The sequence below is a fragment of the Aquarana catesbeiana genome, linkage group LG13 (genome assembly GCF_042186555.1).
Source record: "Aquarana catesbeiana isolate 2022-GZ linkage group LG13, ASM4218655v1, whole genome shotgun sequence".
Classification (NCBI taxonomy): domain Eukaryota; kingdom Metazoa; phylum Chordata; class Amphibia; order Anura; family Ranidae; genus Aquarana; species Aquarana catesbeiana.
The window spans coordinates 71,270,839-71,290,681 of NC_133336.1; the positions used below are offsets into that span (position 1 = coordinate 71,270,839).

General features: G+C 42.5%; 1 protein-coding gene across 3 annotated transcripts in view; it reads right to left on the reverse strand.

Moving 5' to 3' along the window:
* The window catches only part of ARMH4 (armadillo like helical domain containing 4), a 268,545-nt gene that overhangs the window by 23,877 nt on the left and 224,825 nt on the right, over positions 1-19,843 (reverse strand). The gene's annotated exons all lie outside the window — the stretch shown is intronic.

Sequence of the window (19,843 nt, forward strand, 5' to 3'; positions counted from 1 at the left end):
AATCCCATGATTAAGTCGATGTGACCAAACATGTTGGGGCGTGGCTGCACGGCAACCATCTGAGTCAGCGTGTGATGTAGGATGTGCTGAGCCGAGTCAGGAAGCGGAGATCCAAACCCGAGGAGCGAAGGGTAGCAAGTGGTGGTGAGAATTCATCCGCACACCTCGGGTCCGCCGTGACCTTAATGCATTGGTGTTGGGCGTTCATGCTGGAGAGTTTGATGTGACGTTGCTGTGATCTTTTGCTTGTTTTAAAGAGATTTATGTGAGTGTAATGATTGAAGTGTACACAGTGGTTATTAAATTTGGTTTTACGATATTACACTATCAGTGCATTTTTATTTACATGTGGATTGAACCTGTACATACACGGATGGATTTTGGATTACTCGTTTAAACCTACCTGTGAGGTGTATCACGCCTATCTGCCAAAACACGAGAGTGTGAGGCATATTTGTCTGGTGAGTTTTGCATCTGACGGGAGAGAAATCACTGACACGTGTGCTTTGGTGGATTATTTAAAAGAATTCTGCACATCATCTACGTTTTTCATCAGTTTATGGACTTTATGCACATATTTAGTACTTTCCCCATTGGCACAGGGTGATTTTTGTGATACTATTACAAGTGTTTTATGTTATAGGTCTGTGTAAACGGACATTCACTTATCACAGTCTAAATGTCACTGTAGCGCCGCTTATATTAATTTTCTTAAATCTTATTGCAAGTTAATATTTCTTTATATTTGAACCATTGGCCAGCTGTACAGAGAGTCTTTGTTGTTTGGGATTCAGAGGAATGTGGTGTTGCTTGGCAAAAGCATGGTTGATGAAGAAACTACAGGCAATGGAATCAATTATAGCCTTGTCCCAGTGTGTTCCACCTGGAACATGCAGTGAAACAGGAAGAGCGATGTGAGCAGATTTAAATATGGTGAGGGAACGAGAGTTGCATAACTGAGGATTAGACTTACTGGTCTCAATAGCGCAGGTGCTTGCATAATGACTGACTCCTCCACAGTGCAGGCACAGGTCACTCTAATGGCATTGTAACTTCTGCTCTTGAGATAGTAGGGATCAGAGGAGGCACAGTTGCATAAGTTCTGGAATATCATATGCAGTAGGAGACAATGAAGGAATCAGAGCAGCGGAAGGAGTGGAAACTTTAGGTAGCATCCACTTCCGACAGAGATAATAGACCCCACTTTGGTACTTTTGACTACAAAGGTGCAAGGCTGTAGGCATGAAGTATAGCTGGCACGCATTTGTGAAGACCCAAAACTTGCTATGGTCTCCAGAGAACCTCTGTGGTATGGGAACCCCAGGTTCAGGTGGCAGAACCACAACCATGGGTGTTTGTGTAGTGGTTGCTGGAGAGGAGATTGTTGGTGGTGGAGATGTCAGAGGTGTCAGTGTGGACCTGGCGAGAGATTCAGGTCTTCTTTCCAGCTGGAAGTAGCCATCTTGGAGGCCCTTAATGGTTTCAGTGAGGGAGACATTCTGCTGACACAGAGCATACAAAGGTGATGGCTATGGAGAATGTATGCCTTTTGTTCAGATTCCAGGTCAGAGACAGGCAGGAGTCAGCAACGTGCTGGCAGCGAGGGAGCAAGACAACATCAGCAGGCAGAATCATAGTCAAGGGTTCAGGCCAGGACCAGTAACATTAATCAGTGGCACACATTCGCAGTCAAGGGGGAATCCAAAGGGCATTCAGATGGAGCTGGGCCAGTAACAGGATCAAGCAGGCTTTCAGGGACACAAATCACAATGTAAAGCTGAAGACCACCCAGCAATAATACTAAGCAGGCCTATGGTTTAAATAGGCCGTGGTTCATTCCTGCACATTAGCATGCGCGTTCTCATTCTTCAAAGTCTGTTTATACATATATTCTCATGAGTATGAGCATGAAAAGGAGCATAGCCGGCGTTCGGTTACTGACAAACGGAGACAGAAATAAAATATCTGACAGGGGTTCTAGCCTTGCCTTGTTCTTTGAAAAAATGGATTTCTGTCTGCATTGTAGTTGGAGAGTTCCTCTCACTTCCTGTCTTGTTAAATGGCAGTAGGACACCATGGTAATGCGGTGCCATACATTTTGGCATGCATGAATATGCTCACATTAGCAAGATGCGCTGGGGTGCCATTAAAAAAGAGCAGCATGCTTTTGTGCATTGCAGGAAAACTCACAATTTTATGTGTGTTCTCGCAACGCAACAAGTGTGAATGAAGCCCAATGGAACTCCGAATAGCAGTATAAACCTGACTGTTTTAACCCTCCACCATCCTATCCAAAACTAAGAAAGACAGTTTATGTCAAGCCCAAAATCCTAAGTCTGGCTCCCCACTTGAGTGTCAAGGGCCAAGGATACAATTTAGTAAGACATCTACTGCCCTGCAAACTGCCTAAACCTACAATCTGTTTCCACACTTCTGATAATGCATTCAAATGTTACATAATAGTGCATTGTAGCTTAGTTCCTCTGAAAGAAGATCTGTACAGAGACAAGAGTTTCATCTTCACTATCTGACTGAACTGATCTGAACTAGTAGATTGCATGTAATTCAGGGAATCCTCCTTTATGAGAAATTGCCTTTAGAGGAGAGATATTGTACGTGTACAGGAAAGGGATCTGGATGGCCAAGGTGAGGGAAACTGCCAGAAGCAGCTCGGAATGAGGTGTGAAGGAGTTAAAGACTGCTGCAGTGGCTCTCCAGGGTATGAAATCTGTTAACCTTGAAGAGTGTGATGTCATTTTTGACACTGATAGGATTCTTGCAAGCGACACATGCTTCTATCTCCTTGCAGAGCCCTTGCTCTTTGCTCAGGGGATCTGGAATGGTACAACAATATTCAGACTGCTCTTCTCCAGACATAGCAAAATCTCCTCCCCAAGCGCTTAGGACACACAATGCTCCTGCCACACTGAACCGGTTCACTGAGAACAGCTCAGGAGATGAAATGGTGATCTATGCATGGTAGAAGTCTTCATGCCAAGTCAATCTCTCATGGCATGCAGCGATCATTTTAAATGTTAAATGTTTGAGTTAACAAATGTCAAAGTAAAGCAAATTACCCTAATAAACAGAGTTTGTAGGAGATTTTAACCTATGTCCTTTGTGATGATCAGAAATTATTATATAGGATATCTACAATGCCAATAGTTTTCACAGTAATTTACAAAATAAAGTAGGACAGTTCAGTTACAATCCAATCCAGGATGGTTAGGCAGGCCCTGCTCCTTATAACCTACAGTCTAAAGGGAGAGGCAAGTGACACAAAGGGCATTTATTGTGAGGGATTAAAGTGATTGTAAAGGCTAGTTTTTTCCTATAAAAATAATAAACATGTTATACTTACCTGCTCTGTTGCAGTGGATTTGCACATAAAAGCCTATATCCTCTTCTTGGGTCCCTCTTCTGTGATCCTGGCCCCACCCTCCTGTTCAGTGCCCCCACAGCAAGCAGCTTGCTATAGGGGCAACTGAGGCGAGTCACAGCTCCCTGTGTCCATTCAGACACAGAGCCCCGTCCTGGGCCCCCACCCACTCTCTCTCCCCTGACTGGCTAGCTGACTTTGCTTGACAGCAGCAGGAGCCTATGATGCCGCTGCTGTGTCTCAGCCAATCATGAAGGAGAATCTCGGACAGCTGAGACACTCGTGGATATCGCTGGACAGAGAGAGACCTCAGGTAAATGTTAGGGGGGCTGCTGCACACATAGAATGCATTAAGATAAAAAACCTTCTGCCTTTACAACCCCTTTAAGGAGAAAGTACAAGTACAGTAGCTAGGTCGAGGCAGGATAGGCTACCCTGAAGAAATGAGTTTTCAAGAATTACCTAAAAGCAGACAGAGTAGTGGTGTTTTTATTTCAAGCTAGGAGATAGAGCTGGAGTAAAGAAGAGATGTCCGGATTGCCGTACTCCAATAAAATCACCTTTAATGGAATCCAAAAAAGCATAAAAAAAATATATGACAATCCATACAGCTGTATTGCCTGCTGTATCTTATTCCCTCACTTGCTGTGGTTTCTTTTGTGTTTTTTTCGGATTCAAATAAAGGTGATTTTGTTTTAGTGCAGGCATCCAGACATCTCTTCTTTACTCCAGACTTTCTGCTACATGCAGGGCCAGCACCCTGTGCTTGTGCAGTGGCAGTGGAACTTTAAGGGTGAATACCTTGAGAGGTGTACTACTTTGCAAGGAGATAGAGTTGTTGAGCTCTTTTCAAGCTGTGCTAAACTGCTGTGCTAGAAAAGCCTGTTGTATTTAGTACTCAATAGCTCAAGCTCTAATTTACACACAAAATGAACTGACCAAGCCTCCAATTCCCTGCTCTCTTTAGAGTGTTTTAATGAGAGAAATGTTTTCAGAAGGCAAACAGCATAATGGTTTATGAATCCTGTGTCATGAGGATACCCCATAATAATTGTGTATGTGTAAAAAAAAAATTCAATATAAAAAGTAAAAACGGTTTAAAATGTATAAACTTGAGCCTCACAAATAAAGTGCATCTTAAACCTTTAGGTTTGCCTTTAATCGTGGTATTATAAACGTCATGACAGCACGTGATCCTAACACCACAGATGGTTGAGACTACAGTGTTTCTCTGCAGAAAACATGAAGGTGGTCACAGCGCACGTTAATAAAAGCATGTTTCCTTTTTTTGCACAACATAAGTAAACACCAGCCAAACCAGTTCGGTCCCTCACACAGTTTTGCTTTATTAACATCTGTTTTATTGATCTTCATTTAGTTTCTCATATCATTCCCTATGCTATTTGTCGATCTTCAATGAAATACGTATGGTGACTATCATGCATCTATCCCACCCCCGCAAGCTCATTGGTCTTTTCAAACCTGTCAAAGTCACTCTCATTTCCCACCTGCCATATTGGCTGGCAGTCGTCAGTATAAAAGAAAATCTTGCTTCACTATTGGGCATACTTGATAAAGGAGGCAGGGCCTCTGAAAAACACGTTATATTCGCCCTTTTACTTCCCCATGCCTGCTGTCTTAGGAGCCCATAGACGCTGCTATCTTTATTTGGCGGGTCAGGAATCTTGTGCATGACAGCCGCTTGCTGGTTCACTACGCTCTCTTCTGTTCCAAGCTCAAGCAGAACTTAATTTACTTGAATGTAAGTGTTTACTCATGTTGTGTAATAAATAGATACATGCTTTTATTAACATGTGCGCTGTGGCCACTCATATTTTCTGCATACCCACAAGGATTTTCCCACATCTGATGACCACTGCTGCACTGTAAATCAAGCTCTGACCCACCTTTCCATCCATCTTGGAAAGTAGTGGGAGATACCCAGATAAGGTGTCCTGGTACTCAATCTAGGGGTGACTGCTTAACAGCTGGGCACCTGAATATCCAACAGGAGCAACAAACTAGGTCTTGTTATAGCTGACAGAGACCTGGCTAATAATGTTCACAACTAAGTCAAGGGTGGCCATACAATGTTATTTTTTTTATGTTCAGCCAGCTACACACAAGATAGATGCAGGAATCCCTTTGCTGCCTCCCCACGAGCTGGGACATTCCATTATCCCCCATGCTGGGTAGGAATACAATGGTGACTGGCTGCAGCTGCTAAACAAGGGAAAATGTTTCCAACATGTTCCATCAACAGAAGTTAATTAAACAACTGACTTCTGTGGAGCAGGGGAGCGCACACACTGATCAAAATTCGGACAGTCCATATTGGACCAGCTGAATTTCCATCAGTGTATGACGGGCTTTACAGTCATACCCCTCTCTTCTCGTCCATCTATCCATGCTGACATCCTTTAATACTCTTATATTATATTCCCTACTTTAACACGAAGAAAAAAAACTTTTTTGGTTGAGTTGGGTTTCAACAGCCCCCTAGGAAACACCTATTGTCTTGATCGTTACATCAAGCCTTTGAATCGGTGCAGAATAAGGCTCCGTGTACCAGGGCAATTTGTCACTTAAACAATACTTTCTAGAAATCCACATCCACCAGCTGAGCTATCTTGTTTGAATTTTCCTGCATTACCATGGGACTGTGTAGCTTAAAAATGGCATGTCTTCAGTGCATATGCAATTTTTCTGATGAAAGGCCGTGTGCCTTGAAAGCTTTTTTGATTTCCACTACAGAGAGCTATTAAAAGTGTTACCCTCAGGTACATTTCCTATATTGACCCACAAAAGTACTACTCTTTGATCTACAGGGAGTAAGACCAAGAGACCAAGGTATATTTCAGACTTTCAGAAAAAGTTCATACTTAATTTAATATTTTATGTATTTTGGTTCAATTACATATTAATATGTCTCTTGTTTGCTTAGATTTCAGTACAAGGCTATTATCTCTGTTCAAGTGTTTACAAGGCATACAAAGAAGTGGAGACATCCGCAAAATGCATAAACCATACATGCTATTATAATTTCTTACTATAGCACTTGTAAAACTAGGGTTCTAAACTGTACTGTATTTTTTGTAATTTTAGGGAAAGTAAATGCCTGATTGTACACAATAAAAATGACTTGTTTTTATCACTTTTTCCTCTCCTATTGATGTATTTAGTCCCAGTGGTATATCAAAAGTCCTATTATCTTCTTTTTGGAATTGTGTTTGTGAATTTGTTGAGATGATACCTTCCACTAGGAATCAAACTCTCTTGGGATATCCATCATATTGTGGCATATCAGGAATATATTCATGTAGACTTGTAAAGTTATCTTAGTTGGAATTTCTCTTCAGTCTAGTGATAGTTACAGAGAGCTACAGTAACTGAAAGACCTATACTATAGTTCATGAATACAAAATCAATGAGCAATTCAATTTCATTTCATGGATGGAGTGCTCTAATGGTTTTTATATAACAGTCTGTAAAACAAAGTGTTTATCTACTGATTAGTTACAATTAATAATGTATCTCTTGACGCCGGCAACTTTGTCTCAAAGATGTAATGAAGCTGAACATTTTACAAGCCACAATACCATTATTAAGGTAGATATAAACAACATTTGAGAATGGACCTTTTTTTTTTTCTTTCTTTCTTTAACCACTTGCTTACTGGGCACTTAAACCCCCCTCCTGTCCAGACCAATTTTCATCTTTTAGAGCTGTCGCACTTTGAATGACAATTGCGCGGTCATACAACACTGTACTCAAATGAAATTTTAATAATTTTTTCCCCACAAATAGAGCTTTCTTTTGGTGGTATTTGATCACCTCTGCGGTTTTTATTTTTTGTTAAAAAAATTGAAAAAGTCCAAATTTAAAAAAAAAAAAAATTATATATTTTTTTATATTTTGTTATAAAATTTTACAAACAGGTAATTTTTCTTCTTCATTGATGTATGCTGATGAGGCGGCACTGATGGGCACCGATAGGTGGCAGTGATGGGCACTGATAGGTGGCAATAATGGGCACAGATTGCTTACACTGATGGCAGCACTGCTAGGTGGCACTGATTGGCACCACTGGTGGGCATTGATAGGTGGCACTTGTGGGCATTCATAGGTGGCACTGCTGGGCACTGGCAGGTGGCAATGACAGATGGCACTGGCAGGCTCAGATGAGGCATATGTGCCTCCTTCCTCTTCGGGACCGATGTCCCTTTAACATAAGCCGTTGATCGGCTGTCAGCATGAGGAGAAAAAGAAACCGATTACCAAGCTTTTGTTTACATCATTAGATCAGCTGTCATTGGCTGACAGCTGATCACATGGTAAGGGGCCGGGATCGGCCCCTTACTCGGATCTGTGATCATCCGAGTCTCCCATGACGGCCTCCCGGAAATTGAGGTCCGGGCTGTGGCCCGGACCTCAAGTGGTTAAATAAAACACTGTTTCTCCCTTTTTTCAGTCCAGCCCATGTCATGGTATGACATAAGAGTACAATTGGAAGGCAGGTACAGTGTGTTGTCAATCTATAACAAGAAGTACTTAAACAATAACCTTTATGGCAGGATCACTAGGTATTTTTTAATGAAGCTCCGGATTTATAAATATTGAAAATTGCTTCACATTATATTAACGTGCAAAGCTTATATGGGGTTTTAATGGTTGGGTTGATATACGGTATATTTTAGACAGGGAAGTTTTCACTGCACATGTGGACTGGAAAGGGCAGAATGATAGAGGGGCAGATTAATGAAACTGTACGCCTGCAGTTTACAAAAGCGGGGGCTGGATCAATACCAAGGAGCAATTCCAGTTTAAAATTGGAAAGCTGGGTAATGGAGAAGATAGATTGAAATATATTACCAAGAAAGGGTACAATCAGTGAAAACCAAAGAGGCATACAAAATGCACAGCATTGTTGAGTCTGCTTCGCTGGTGAACTATAGTCTGTAGGTGGCTTAATGAGTTTTATATAGGACTTCACTTTGTTGCTGATTGTCTGCATTATAAACTAGATGGGCAACAAAGCAGGTCAGACAATGACCTGAGACATGCCTGAATGAACTCGCAAATGAGCTATTAGAGCCATTGTGCTGTATAGAAGTGAAGGGGGTAATACCTTAAATACTGTATAAGAGCATGATAGGCAAAATGGATTTCCCCAAAAAAATAAACACCCTGGCAATTTTATAAAGGTGACTTTGAAAATTTAATATAAGAGTAATTTAGATGCAGTTATTTTATATTTTAAGTGTCATTTATTGAAACTTTGGAACAAACCTAATTCCTGTTGTTGCTCCTGATTAAAATGAAAAATAAAGGCAATACACTTCCCAAAAAAAAGACATTACAGCAATTCAGTAATTTGATAAATTATTACTTTGGCCATCAGTATTATGAGGAAGTCACAAGGTCACGTGACGTAATGCGTAGGAACGACGCTAGCAGACACACACAGCAATCGACACTCTTTGACCCTGGTTGTTGTTATTGTGCTCCGGAAGTATCGCACCTGGTGACGGCGGTCCGCCAACATACTGTGTGCCACTGTATGCACAGTGTGTTTTTTTATTTTAATAAAACGGATTTTAATACTACACCATTGGAAGCCCCCTTGTTTTCCCTCCTGTCTCCTTGGCTCGAGGTCTAGGATCCTGAACCACATCCAGCAAGGAGTTGTCACGGACATCTATCCATCAGAAGTCAGCGAGTACCATCCGACAACTTTGGGAACAGGCATCTCCACGAGCAGCCGGCACTGTCTACAGGGCTTTTTTTCAAGCCCCTTAAGGTAAGGGCAATGAGAGCATGAACACTGAGGGATTGAGCATGGATAGTATTCATACATGAAAAAAACCTCCAAGATTATGAGCACTGCAGATGCCATATGTATAGAAGATTTATCATAGCCATTGAACTTTGGTGTGTCCATCAGCAGCACCACCTTGTGTGGATATTTATCATTTATTATTCACTATATCACTGTTGGACATTTTTTCAGTCATTTTTTTAGGTGATATTAGTTCAGATTTAACACAGATCACTTATGTGTATGAGTCTGTAACATCTATGATTTTTTATGTATTTGCGCGAAATCACTTATTTATTGAATACTTTATGGTGGTTAGGTGTACACTTTAGATTTTGCAGCAGCACTCTTACTATTTTTTAGCACACTGCAATTTATGCACCATTGTGTAGTAGCGCAGAGGTCCCTTCACGAGTATTATGAATACATTTCTGTTAAAAAAATATATACATTTTAGGTACCAATCCCTTAGCCATCACTGCACTTGCAGGCTGCATGGAAAACTGTGTTCTGCCTGATCCCTATCTCCACACAGCTCCCTCTTGTTTAAATCATCTTCAAAAGTTGTCTGCAAATGTACAGTGCATCCGGAAAGTATTCACAGCACTTCACTTTTTCTACATTTTGTTACAGCCTTATTCCAAAATGGATTAAATTCATTATTTTCCTCAAAATTCTACAAACAATACCCCATGACAACACGAAAGAAGTCTGTTTGAAATCTTTGCAAATTTATTACAAATAAAAAAATCCCATGTTCATAAGTATTCACAGCCTTTGCTCAATACTTTGTTAAAGCACCTTTGACACCAGTTACCGCCTCAAGTCTTTTTTAGTATGATGCTACAAGCTTGGTACACCTATTTTTGGGCAGTTTCTCCCTTTCTAGTTTGCAATGGCTCTTTAGCTCCATCAGTTCGGATGGGGAGGGTCAGTGCACAGCCATTTTCAGATCTCTCCAGAGATGTTCAATCGGGTTCAAGTCTGGGCCACTCAAAGACATTCACAGAGTTGTCCCATAGCCACTCCTTTGTTATCTTGGCTGTGTGCTTAGGTTTGTTGTCCTGTTGGAAGATGAACCTTTGCCCCACTCTGAGGTCCAGGTCCACTCTGGAGCTGGTTTTCATCAAGGATGGCTTGTCTCTGTACATTGATGCATTCATCTTTCCCTTGATCCTGACTAGTCTTCCAGTTCCTGCCACTGAAAAACATCCCCACAGCATGATGCTGCCACCACCATGCTTTACAGTAGGGATGGTATTGGCCAGGTGATGAGCGGTGGCTCCTGGTTTCCTCCAGACATTACACTTGCCATTCAGGCCAAAGAGTTTAACCTTTATTCATCAGACCAGAGAATTTTGTTTCTCATGGTCTAAGAGTCCTCCAAGTGGCTTTTGGCAAACTCCAGGCGGGCTGTTATGTGCCTTTTACAGAGGAGTGGCTTCCATTTGGCCATTCTACCATACAGGCCTGATTGGTAGAGTGCTGCAGAGATGGTTGTTCTTCTGGAAGGTTCTCCTCTCTCCACAGAGAAATGCTGGAGCTCTGTCATAGTGACCATCGGTACTTGGTCAGCTCCCTAACTAAACGAACCAGACTTCTCCCCCGAATGCTCAGTTTGGCCAGGTAACCCGCTCTAGGAAGAGTCCTGGTGTTTTCCAAATGTCCTCAATTTATGGATGATGGAGGCCTTCAATGCTGCAGGCATTTTTCTGTACCCTTCCCCAGATCTGTGCCTCGATACAATCCTGTCTCAGAGGTCTACAATCATGTCCAATCAACTGAATTTACCACAGGTGGCCTCCAATCAAAATGTAGAAACATCTCAGGGATGATCAGTGGAAACAGGATGCACCTGAGCTCAATTTTGAGTGTAATGGCAAAGGCCATATACTTAGGTACATGTGATTTTTTTTTTCGTTATTGATTTTTAATACATTTGAAAAGATTTCAACCAAACTTCTTTCATGTTGTCACTATGGGGTATTGTTTGTAGAACTGTTTGTACACAAGGCTGTAAAAATGTGGAAAAAGTGAAGAACTGTGAATACTTTCTGGCATACTGTATACCCTTAGGAGTCTATTTATGTTTTCACAATCTAAATCAATCAGAAAAATGTGTGATTCCAGATTGAAAACATTTATAAATAGACCCCCAAAAACAGAAGTTAACTCCCAAAGGGGAGTTTGTTCTGCTGTAACTCCCCCTCTGATGCCTCCACTGCACCATTAGGCAACCACACAGAGCCAGGTGTAAATGTTCGGTTTGGGCCCCATCAGCAATTATAGGCCAGTGGGAAACAAGCAGGGGCAGACACAAACGAAAAAAATATTTTTTTAGAGCAAAATCAGGCCACACTTCACAAGTCTGTAATGCCTCCACAACTTTATTGACAACAAGTGGACAGAGACACTCCACAGGCTCTGTTCCTCTGACACATCACACCATAATAGAGCCTGTCCACTTGCTCTCAATAAAGTTGTGAAAGCATTACGGACTTGTGGAGTGCGGCTCCATTCTTCTCTTTCCTACTGGTCTATGACAAATGTGTTTTTGGTTTATCTTTGTCCACAATTTGCCATCACTTCCTGTCCTGATGAAAAATGTGAGGAAAAATCTTTTCAGTGTGGACACAGATGGTAAAAAAAAAACAAAATAACGAACAGAGGCTCTAGCTTTTCTCCAAAAACAAATTAAAAAAGTGATCGGTGATGTATGGATTAAAGTAAAATTGCCATTGTTGTCCCATTGAGGAGAATTCCCTTCATTTCCTGTCCCATAGCCACAACAGAGTGTGAGAGGAAATCTCTCCAAAGTGAGGGAAATGCCTGGTTGTCACCAGAACTGATGTCCCCATTTGGAGATATCCCCTCTATTCTTCCTCTTTTGACCACTCAAAATTTGGTATTTTTTTTTTCACTTTCATTTTCGGTGACAATGGTTATCAGGACAAAAAGAAAGTGTGAAACTCTTTAACCACTTCAGCCCCGGAAGATTTGGCTGCTGAATGACCGGGCCATTTTTTGCGATTCGGCACTGTGTCGCTTTAATTGACAATTGTGCGGTCGTGTCACGCTGTACCCAAACAAAATTGACATCCTTTTTTTTCCCCACAAATAGAGCTTTCTTTTGGTGGTATTTGATCACCTCTGCGTTTTTTATTTTTTGCGCTATAAACAAAAAAAGAGCGACAATTTTTTAAAAATAAACACAATATTTTGTACTTTTTGCTATAATAAATATCCCCATTTTAAAAAAAAAAAAAAAAGCTATTTTTTTCTCAGTTTAGGCCGATATGTATTCTTCTACATATTTTTGGTAAAAAAAAAAATTGCAATAAGCGTATATTGATTGGTTTGCGCAAAAGTTATAGCGTCTACAAAATAGGGAATAGATTTATAGCATTTTTATTATTATTATTTTTTACTAGTAATGGTGGCGATCTGCGATTTTTATCGTGACTGTGACATTATGGCGGACACATCGGACAATTCTGACACATTTTTGGGACCATTGGCATTTATACAGCAATCAGTGCTATAAAAATGCATTGATTACTGTAAAAATGTCACTGGCAGTGAAGGGGTTAACACTAGGGCGCGATCAAGGTGTTAACTGTGTTCCCTGGGATGTGATTCTAACTGAAGGGGGAGGAGACTGACTAGAGGAAGTGACAGATCGTGGTTCCTAGCTAATAGGAACACACGATCTATCACTGCTGTCAGAACAGAACACGGATTTGTGTGTTTACACACACACTTCCATGTTCTGTCCCTCGTGCTCGCTCGTGACCGGTGGTCATTGCGACCGTCTGCCACGAGCATCGGCACCCCCGCTGTGCAGCGGGCGCACACCTGTCAGCTATCCCGATCCCGCGAGCCGACGTATAGCTACGATGGTTCACGGGATCGTGTCGACCTGCCGCAGTATAATGACAGTGGCTGGTCAGCAAGCGGTTAATTGGGACACAGCAATAAAAACCTGATGGGTGTTCTATTCCCTCTCCACGTTATCCACAACCAACTAAAAAAACAATTTTCGCCTTCAGTTATATTTGAAGCTTTTGATGAAGCCTCATTCACACGGGCACATAAACCCATACATCCATAAAGAGGTGTTTATGTACCTGGAGTAGCATACAGCCAAGCCTGGAAGCCTGTTATAAATCAACAAGAGTCTGACAGGCACAGCAGCTGTATGGATCTTTACATACATCCGAGCATGTATCTGTGTACACGTATGGATGAGCAGCTCTGCACACAGACAGCTTGCATCCAAGGCCATCCATCCGTCATCTGCACAAGTTCCTCTTTACATATGTACAAGGTTATGCTCTCATGTGAATGAACCCTATTCCGCCCCTGCTCATTTCCAGTGGGATCTATAGACTGTTGTTCATGCAGTTTCAACTGGTGAACTGGATTTTCCATAGACATCTTTCCAATGGAAACATCTATTATTCTCCAGATCACTTACTGTTGTGTGTGGTGGATCAGGGCAAATGCAGAAAGGTGGCTTTTTAAATGGGAGTCTTTGACCCCTTTCACACTGGGGCGCTTTGCAGGCGCTACAGCGCTACAAAATAGCGCCTGCAAAGCGCCCTGAAAGAGCCGCTGCTGTGTCTTGAGGGCTTCCACACTGGAGCGGTGCGCTGGCAGGACACTAAAAGAAAGTCCTGCTAGCAGCATCTTTGGAGCGGTGAAGGAGCGGTGTATACACTGCTCCTTCACCGCTCCTGCCCATTGAAATCATTGGGGCAGCGCGGCTATACCGCCGGTATAGCACTGATGCAGCAGCTCTTAGCGGTGGTTTTAACCCTTTCTCGGCCGCTAGCGGGGGGTTAAAAGCGCCCCGCTAGCGGGCGAATAGTGCCGTGAAATTGAAGGTAAAGTGGACCTAAAAACAGCGCTGCTTTACCGCCAACGCACCCACCGCCCCAGTGTTTTTTTTTGCTCGGAAAGGCTAATGGATTCCCTGGAACTGCATGAGGGTTAAGTCATTCAATCTGGTAAAGTGCAAAGGGGTTTGCTCCCTTGTCAACCTGTATTTCTGTATATGAAGAGAAAGACAGACACTTCTGGAAGCACACACGACTTTCCCACATGTCCTGTGAAAGCTTCAAACTAGTGTTGAATGAGAACACACACATGGTGCTTAGTAGCAGTATGTACTGCTTGCTCTTGCTGCTTTAAAGTGTCATTAAACCCACATCATTAAAAACTATCAATAACTGGTGTTACATGCCGTTCATACTCACTTAGTCATTATGAGATTCATTTTAAGTATTCTGCAAAAAACCTTGATGATGCTGCTGTTCTCTGTGTCCCCCTCCTGTCCATGTCCCCACCGCAGTTTGGGGATTTTGCAGAGCAGTGTTGGCAGCTAGTACACATGCTCAGTTTTCAGTGTATTTCTTCCCTGAACATTTCCTCCCTATCACATCTGAGCAGCCCATGTGACTATAGAGTCACACGTGGGTGTATACACAGTGATAAATGACAGCCCACTCCATCCATCCTCCTCAATGCTCTCTAACCAGCTCAACACAATGGGGGTGGGATATTACATCTTGATTGATGGAGGCTTCACCCCCATTTTATTATAGGACATAGGCTAGAGGGGCATAACAGCCTATGACTGCCACAAACCCGCCCACACCATGTTATTGCCAAAAAATAATAAAGATTTGATTTCAAATATATATTTGTATGACAATTTAAAGTAGTTTATTGATATTTTTTTTTTACTCTGTATTCCAGGCAGTTTTTTTTGTTGAACATATGACCAGCAGCAGAGGACTAGAAGCTCCTCCTGCCACTGTTTCCCTACAGACAGTGCCATCATCCTCATACAGAAAGAGAAGGGATAATGTAAATTAAACAGTGTGTTTAGTATCACTTTAATGCACATTGAAACACCCAAAAAAGTTCAGGAGCTACTTTTGGGGGACATGCTTCCCGCGATGCGGGTTGCCGCAACTGCAGCACGATTTATCCCACGACAATTGTGGCAGACCCACACCATGATTTTAGGGGTCATTCAAATGAATGACATCTTATATGCGAGTCCCGCGATTTGTTCACACATCGTCGCTTTCAAATCGTCGGCAGAATCGTGACAAATCTGCCCGCGATTCAAAACGCTGAAGTGTGAATGCAGCCTGTATGTTGGGTGTCCTACATGTGTGGATGTTGCTGCATTATGTAAAACTATAAGAATAGTTTGTACATTTTAGGATGGGTGCCTCAAGACTGCCCATAATTTGGGAGGGTGCCTCAAGACTCTCCACAACTTGTGAGGGTGCCTTAAGACTGTCCATAATTTGGGAGGGTGCCTCAAGACTTTTCATAATTTTGGAGGGTGCCTCAAGACTGTCCATAATTTGGGAGGGTGCCTCAAGACTGTCCATAATTTGGGAGGGTGCCTCAAGACTGTCCATAATTTGGAAGGGTGCCTCAAGACTGTCCATAATTTTGGAGGATGCCTCAAGACTGTTCATAATCTGGGAGGGTGCATAATTTTGGAGGGTGCCTCGAGAATCTCCCTCGTTTGGGAGGGTGCCTCCCATAATTTGGAAGGGTGCCTCAAGACTTTTCATAATTTGGGAGGGTGCCTTGAGATTTTCCATAATTTTAAATGGTTCCTCGACTGAAAAAAGGTTGAGAAACATTGAGTTAAAGTAATGCAGTGCCATATCACAAAAAAACTGCCTGGTCAGGAAGGGGATAAATCTTCCAGAGCTGAAGTGGTTAAAGTGAGTATGTTACTTTTCCCAAAAAAAAAAAAAAGTATACAGATACACTTTTTATTTCTCTGTCTACATTACAAAGTACTGCTTTGAGATATCGCTTCCCGTCACTAAGAGTCTGTGAGCCAGTTCCCACTATAGATGGATAACATGAGCAGCATAATGCGTCTGCAGGGCAAAATGTCTAAAAAATCATACATTTCTACAATCAAGGCTGGACTGTAACAAGCTTCTACCACGCACTGTCTCAGAATAGAACATTTATATCAATGTCCACTTGAATTAGTCAGCAAGCTGGGAGGTATGCAGATTAATCTGCAGTGCACCAAACTGAGCTGTCTCTGACTGTTTAATTATAAAGCACAGGCTGTCAGTGACTGGGAGTAAGTACGGTGATTTGGATTCAATTATCAAGATGTGTGTGCTCTGGATAGCTTGTTTATTGGAGTTTATTAGATTGCTCAGAAGCAAACAAGTATCTGTGCTCTATGTGAGCGCAAGACACATCAGACACGATAATGTGACCTCAGGAGATCACTGTAAAGGCAGCGCTGGCTACAGCATATGGCTCTGGTTGGAGAATATCAGAAAAGTATATTCTGGCTAACTGGGACGTTCATCAAATAACAAAAAAATCTAAACTTTAATATATGCATACTAAAATGGACCATATTTGCATATCTGTTTTTTTTTTTTCTTTTTTACCTCCAGAAAGGCTTGTTCACATTAGTGCAGAGAATCTGCGTTTTTCTGTACTTAAAAAAATGCAGGTCTCTGCAAGAGCGCACAGAAAGCCATTGTTTTCTGTGTGCCCTATTCACACTACAATGGAGTCTGCATTTTTACCATACTGTATCAGAGCTCTCCTTCCGTCTGGTTGGTGACATTTCAATATAGTAAAAAACAAAAAAACAAAAAAAAAGGGTAAAGAAGCAAGGTGTACACAAAACTCCCGCCCAATGCCCATACTAAATAGACAGCAGGACAAGTCTGAACAAGCCCTTTATTCGACCTAAAGTGGAACTTCACCCAAAAGGGAAAGTTCTGCTTTTGCTTCTCCCTCTCCCTTTACCACATTTGGAATGTTTTTTTTTTTTTTTTGGGGGGGTGGGGAGAATTCACCTGATTTTGACAGGTACCCGCTCCCACTTCCAGTCAGATCGCCGCCCCAACCTGAGAGTAAGTTCGGCCCTCCCCTCTTTCCCCTGCTGCCTCTTGGGACACATCACAGGTCCAAGCAGACTGCAGGACCAATCACGGGGTGCACTGCGGCTTGCTCATACACAGTGGGCAGCTGACTGTAAAGCCGCAAGGAGTCACAGTCAGCTGCCCTCAGTTAAAGTGTTACTAAACCCAGAACCTGCATTCACTATATCTGGTTTCTCACCGTACACAGAACTTGGAGTCAGATGAGTCTTCGAGTCAGGTGAGGACATCACTGGATCCTGGGACAGGTAAGTGTGTTTTTTTTAAAAAGTCAGCAGCTACAGTATTTTTGTTTACAGGCTGAAGCTCCTGTTTAACCGCTTGCCGACCAGCTGCCGTCATTTTACTGCAGCAGGTCGGCACGATCCCGCAAATCTTCGTAGCTTTACATTGGCTTGTGGGATCGGGCTAGCAGGCGCGCGCCCATCGCACTGCAGGGGTGCTGATGCTTGTGGCCGATGGTCGCGATGACCACCGGCCACGAGTGATCGCGAGCACGAGGGACAGAACACTGAAGTGTGTGTGTAAACACACAAATCCCTGTTCTGTTCTGAGAGGAGTGACAGATCGTGTGTTCCTATTAGCTAGGAACCATGATCAGTCACTTCCTCTAGTCAGTCCCTTCCCCCTTCAGTTAGAATCACCTCCCAGGGAACACAGTTAACCCCTTGATTGCCCCCTAGTGTCAACCCCTTCCCTGTCAGTGACATTTTTACAGTAATCAATGCATTTTTATAGCACTGATCGCTGTATAAATGCCAATGGTCCCAAAATGGTGTCAAAAGTGTCTGATGAGTCCGCCATAATGTCACAGTCCCGATAAAAATCATAGATCGTCGCCATTACTAGTAAAAAAATAATAATAAAAATGCTATAAATCTATCCCCTATTTTGTAGACGCTATAACTTTTGCGCAAACCAAACAATATACACTTATTTTTTTTACTAAAAATATGTAGAATACATATCGGCCTAAACTGACAAAAAATTAGCTTTTTTTTTAAAAAATGGGGATATTTAATATAGCAAAAAGTACAAAATAGTGTGTTTTTTTTTTTCAAAAGTGTCGCTCTTTTTTTGTTTATAGTGCAAAAAATACCGCAGAGGCGAACAAATACCACCAAAAGAAAGCTCTATTTGTGGTAAAAAAAGGACGCCCGTTTTGTGTGGGTGCAATGGCGCACGACCGCGCAATTTTAAAGCGGAGCGGTGCCGAATCGCAAAAAATGGCCCGGTCATTCAGCAGCCAAATCTTCCAGGGCTGAAGTGGTTTTAAGAGCTGCTGTAAGCAGAAGGAAGCATTCCCCTTTTACCTTGAATTTCTCTCACTCAGTGTTCAGGCTGCATTGTTACTTTGCAGAAAATAAGACGAAAGGCTACAGCAGGGAGTGCTCTGTGTCAGACATTTGTGAACACAGACAAGAAATGCATAGGCACCAAAATATACATGACCGTGTCATGCGGGGGGGGGGCAGTGTGATGTATGTTTATCACATGACACGGTTTCCTTTTTCTTCCTTGGCAACTTTATTCGAAGTGTGCAAAGTGACTTCCCCTTCATGTCACTGCACAGCAGCACAGTGTATTGTACTGCTGTGCGGTGACCCGCAGTGCCATCCAGTGCGCTGTGATAAAATACAGATTGTCTGCATTTTACTGCAGCTCAATGCACCACACTTTTAGGCTGTGTTGCAGTGTCAAGAAAACATATATTTTCTATGTTCTCCTAGCAGTGACTGGTCTTTCAGTGAGGAAAATCGACCAGTCAGCTCACTAATGTGAATGGGCCCTTAGAAGTAGATGCTGCTAGATAATTCCTAAACAAAGGTTATGGCCTCCTTCTGGAGAGGAAAACCGACGAAGACACCGTCAGGGGAGAAGTGCTGGGATATCTATGTGAGGTAATAAATACTGAGGCAGTTTTCAGGTGTTTTTAGCACTAAAAATAGCCCCTGTAAAGAGCCTGAAAAGTGCCTCTCATGCCTCCCTAGTGTGAAAGCCTGAGTGCTTTTACACTGGGGCGGTGCGCTTGCGGGACGGGAAAAAAGGTCCTGCAAGCAGCATCTTTGGGGTGGTGTGGGAGCGGTGTATACACCGATCCTCAACCTCCCCTGCTCATTGGAATGAATGGGCAGCACTCCTGAAGCGCCACAACACTGCCACAACCCCTTCATCAGCCACTAGCGGGGGTTAAAAGCCTCCCGCTAGCGGCCAAAAAGCGCCGCTAAAATTACAGTAAAGTGCTACTTTTACCACCAGAACATCATGAATAGTCTTATGTATTAAAGTGTTACTAAACCAACAACAGTAAAATCAGTCTGTATATGCAGTAAAGAATGCTTGTTATACTTACTGTGGTGTAACCTAAAGGGTTAATCCTGCTCATTTTGTAAAAAGGCTGCTTGATCCTGTCTTCTCTGGTCCTCCCCTTCTTTTACTGTCCCTAATCCATCTGCTTCACAGTTCTAGGAGTCCTAGGAGGCACTTTGCACATGCTCAGTTTTTGGTGTGTTGCTAGAGGTTTTTTTTTTTTTTAATGGGAGGATGCATGTGATCAGCACAGGGCCAACCAGCACTGTCCAGACACAAAGTTAGGGGTCATGCAGCCTCATAGGACAGTCAGAGGAGAATGAAAACTCTTCCTACAAGCTTTTACCAGTGCTCGGCTGGACACTGATAAAAGTCACAAGA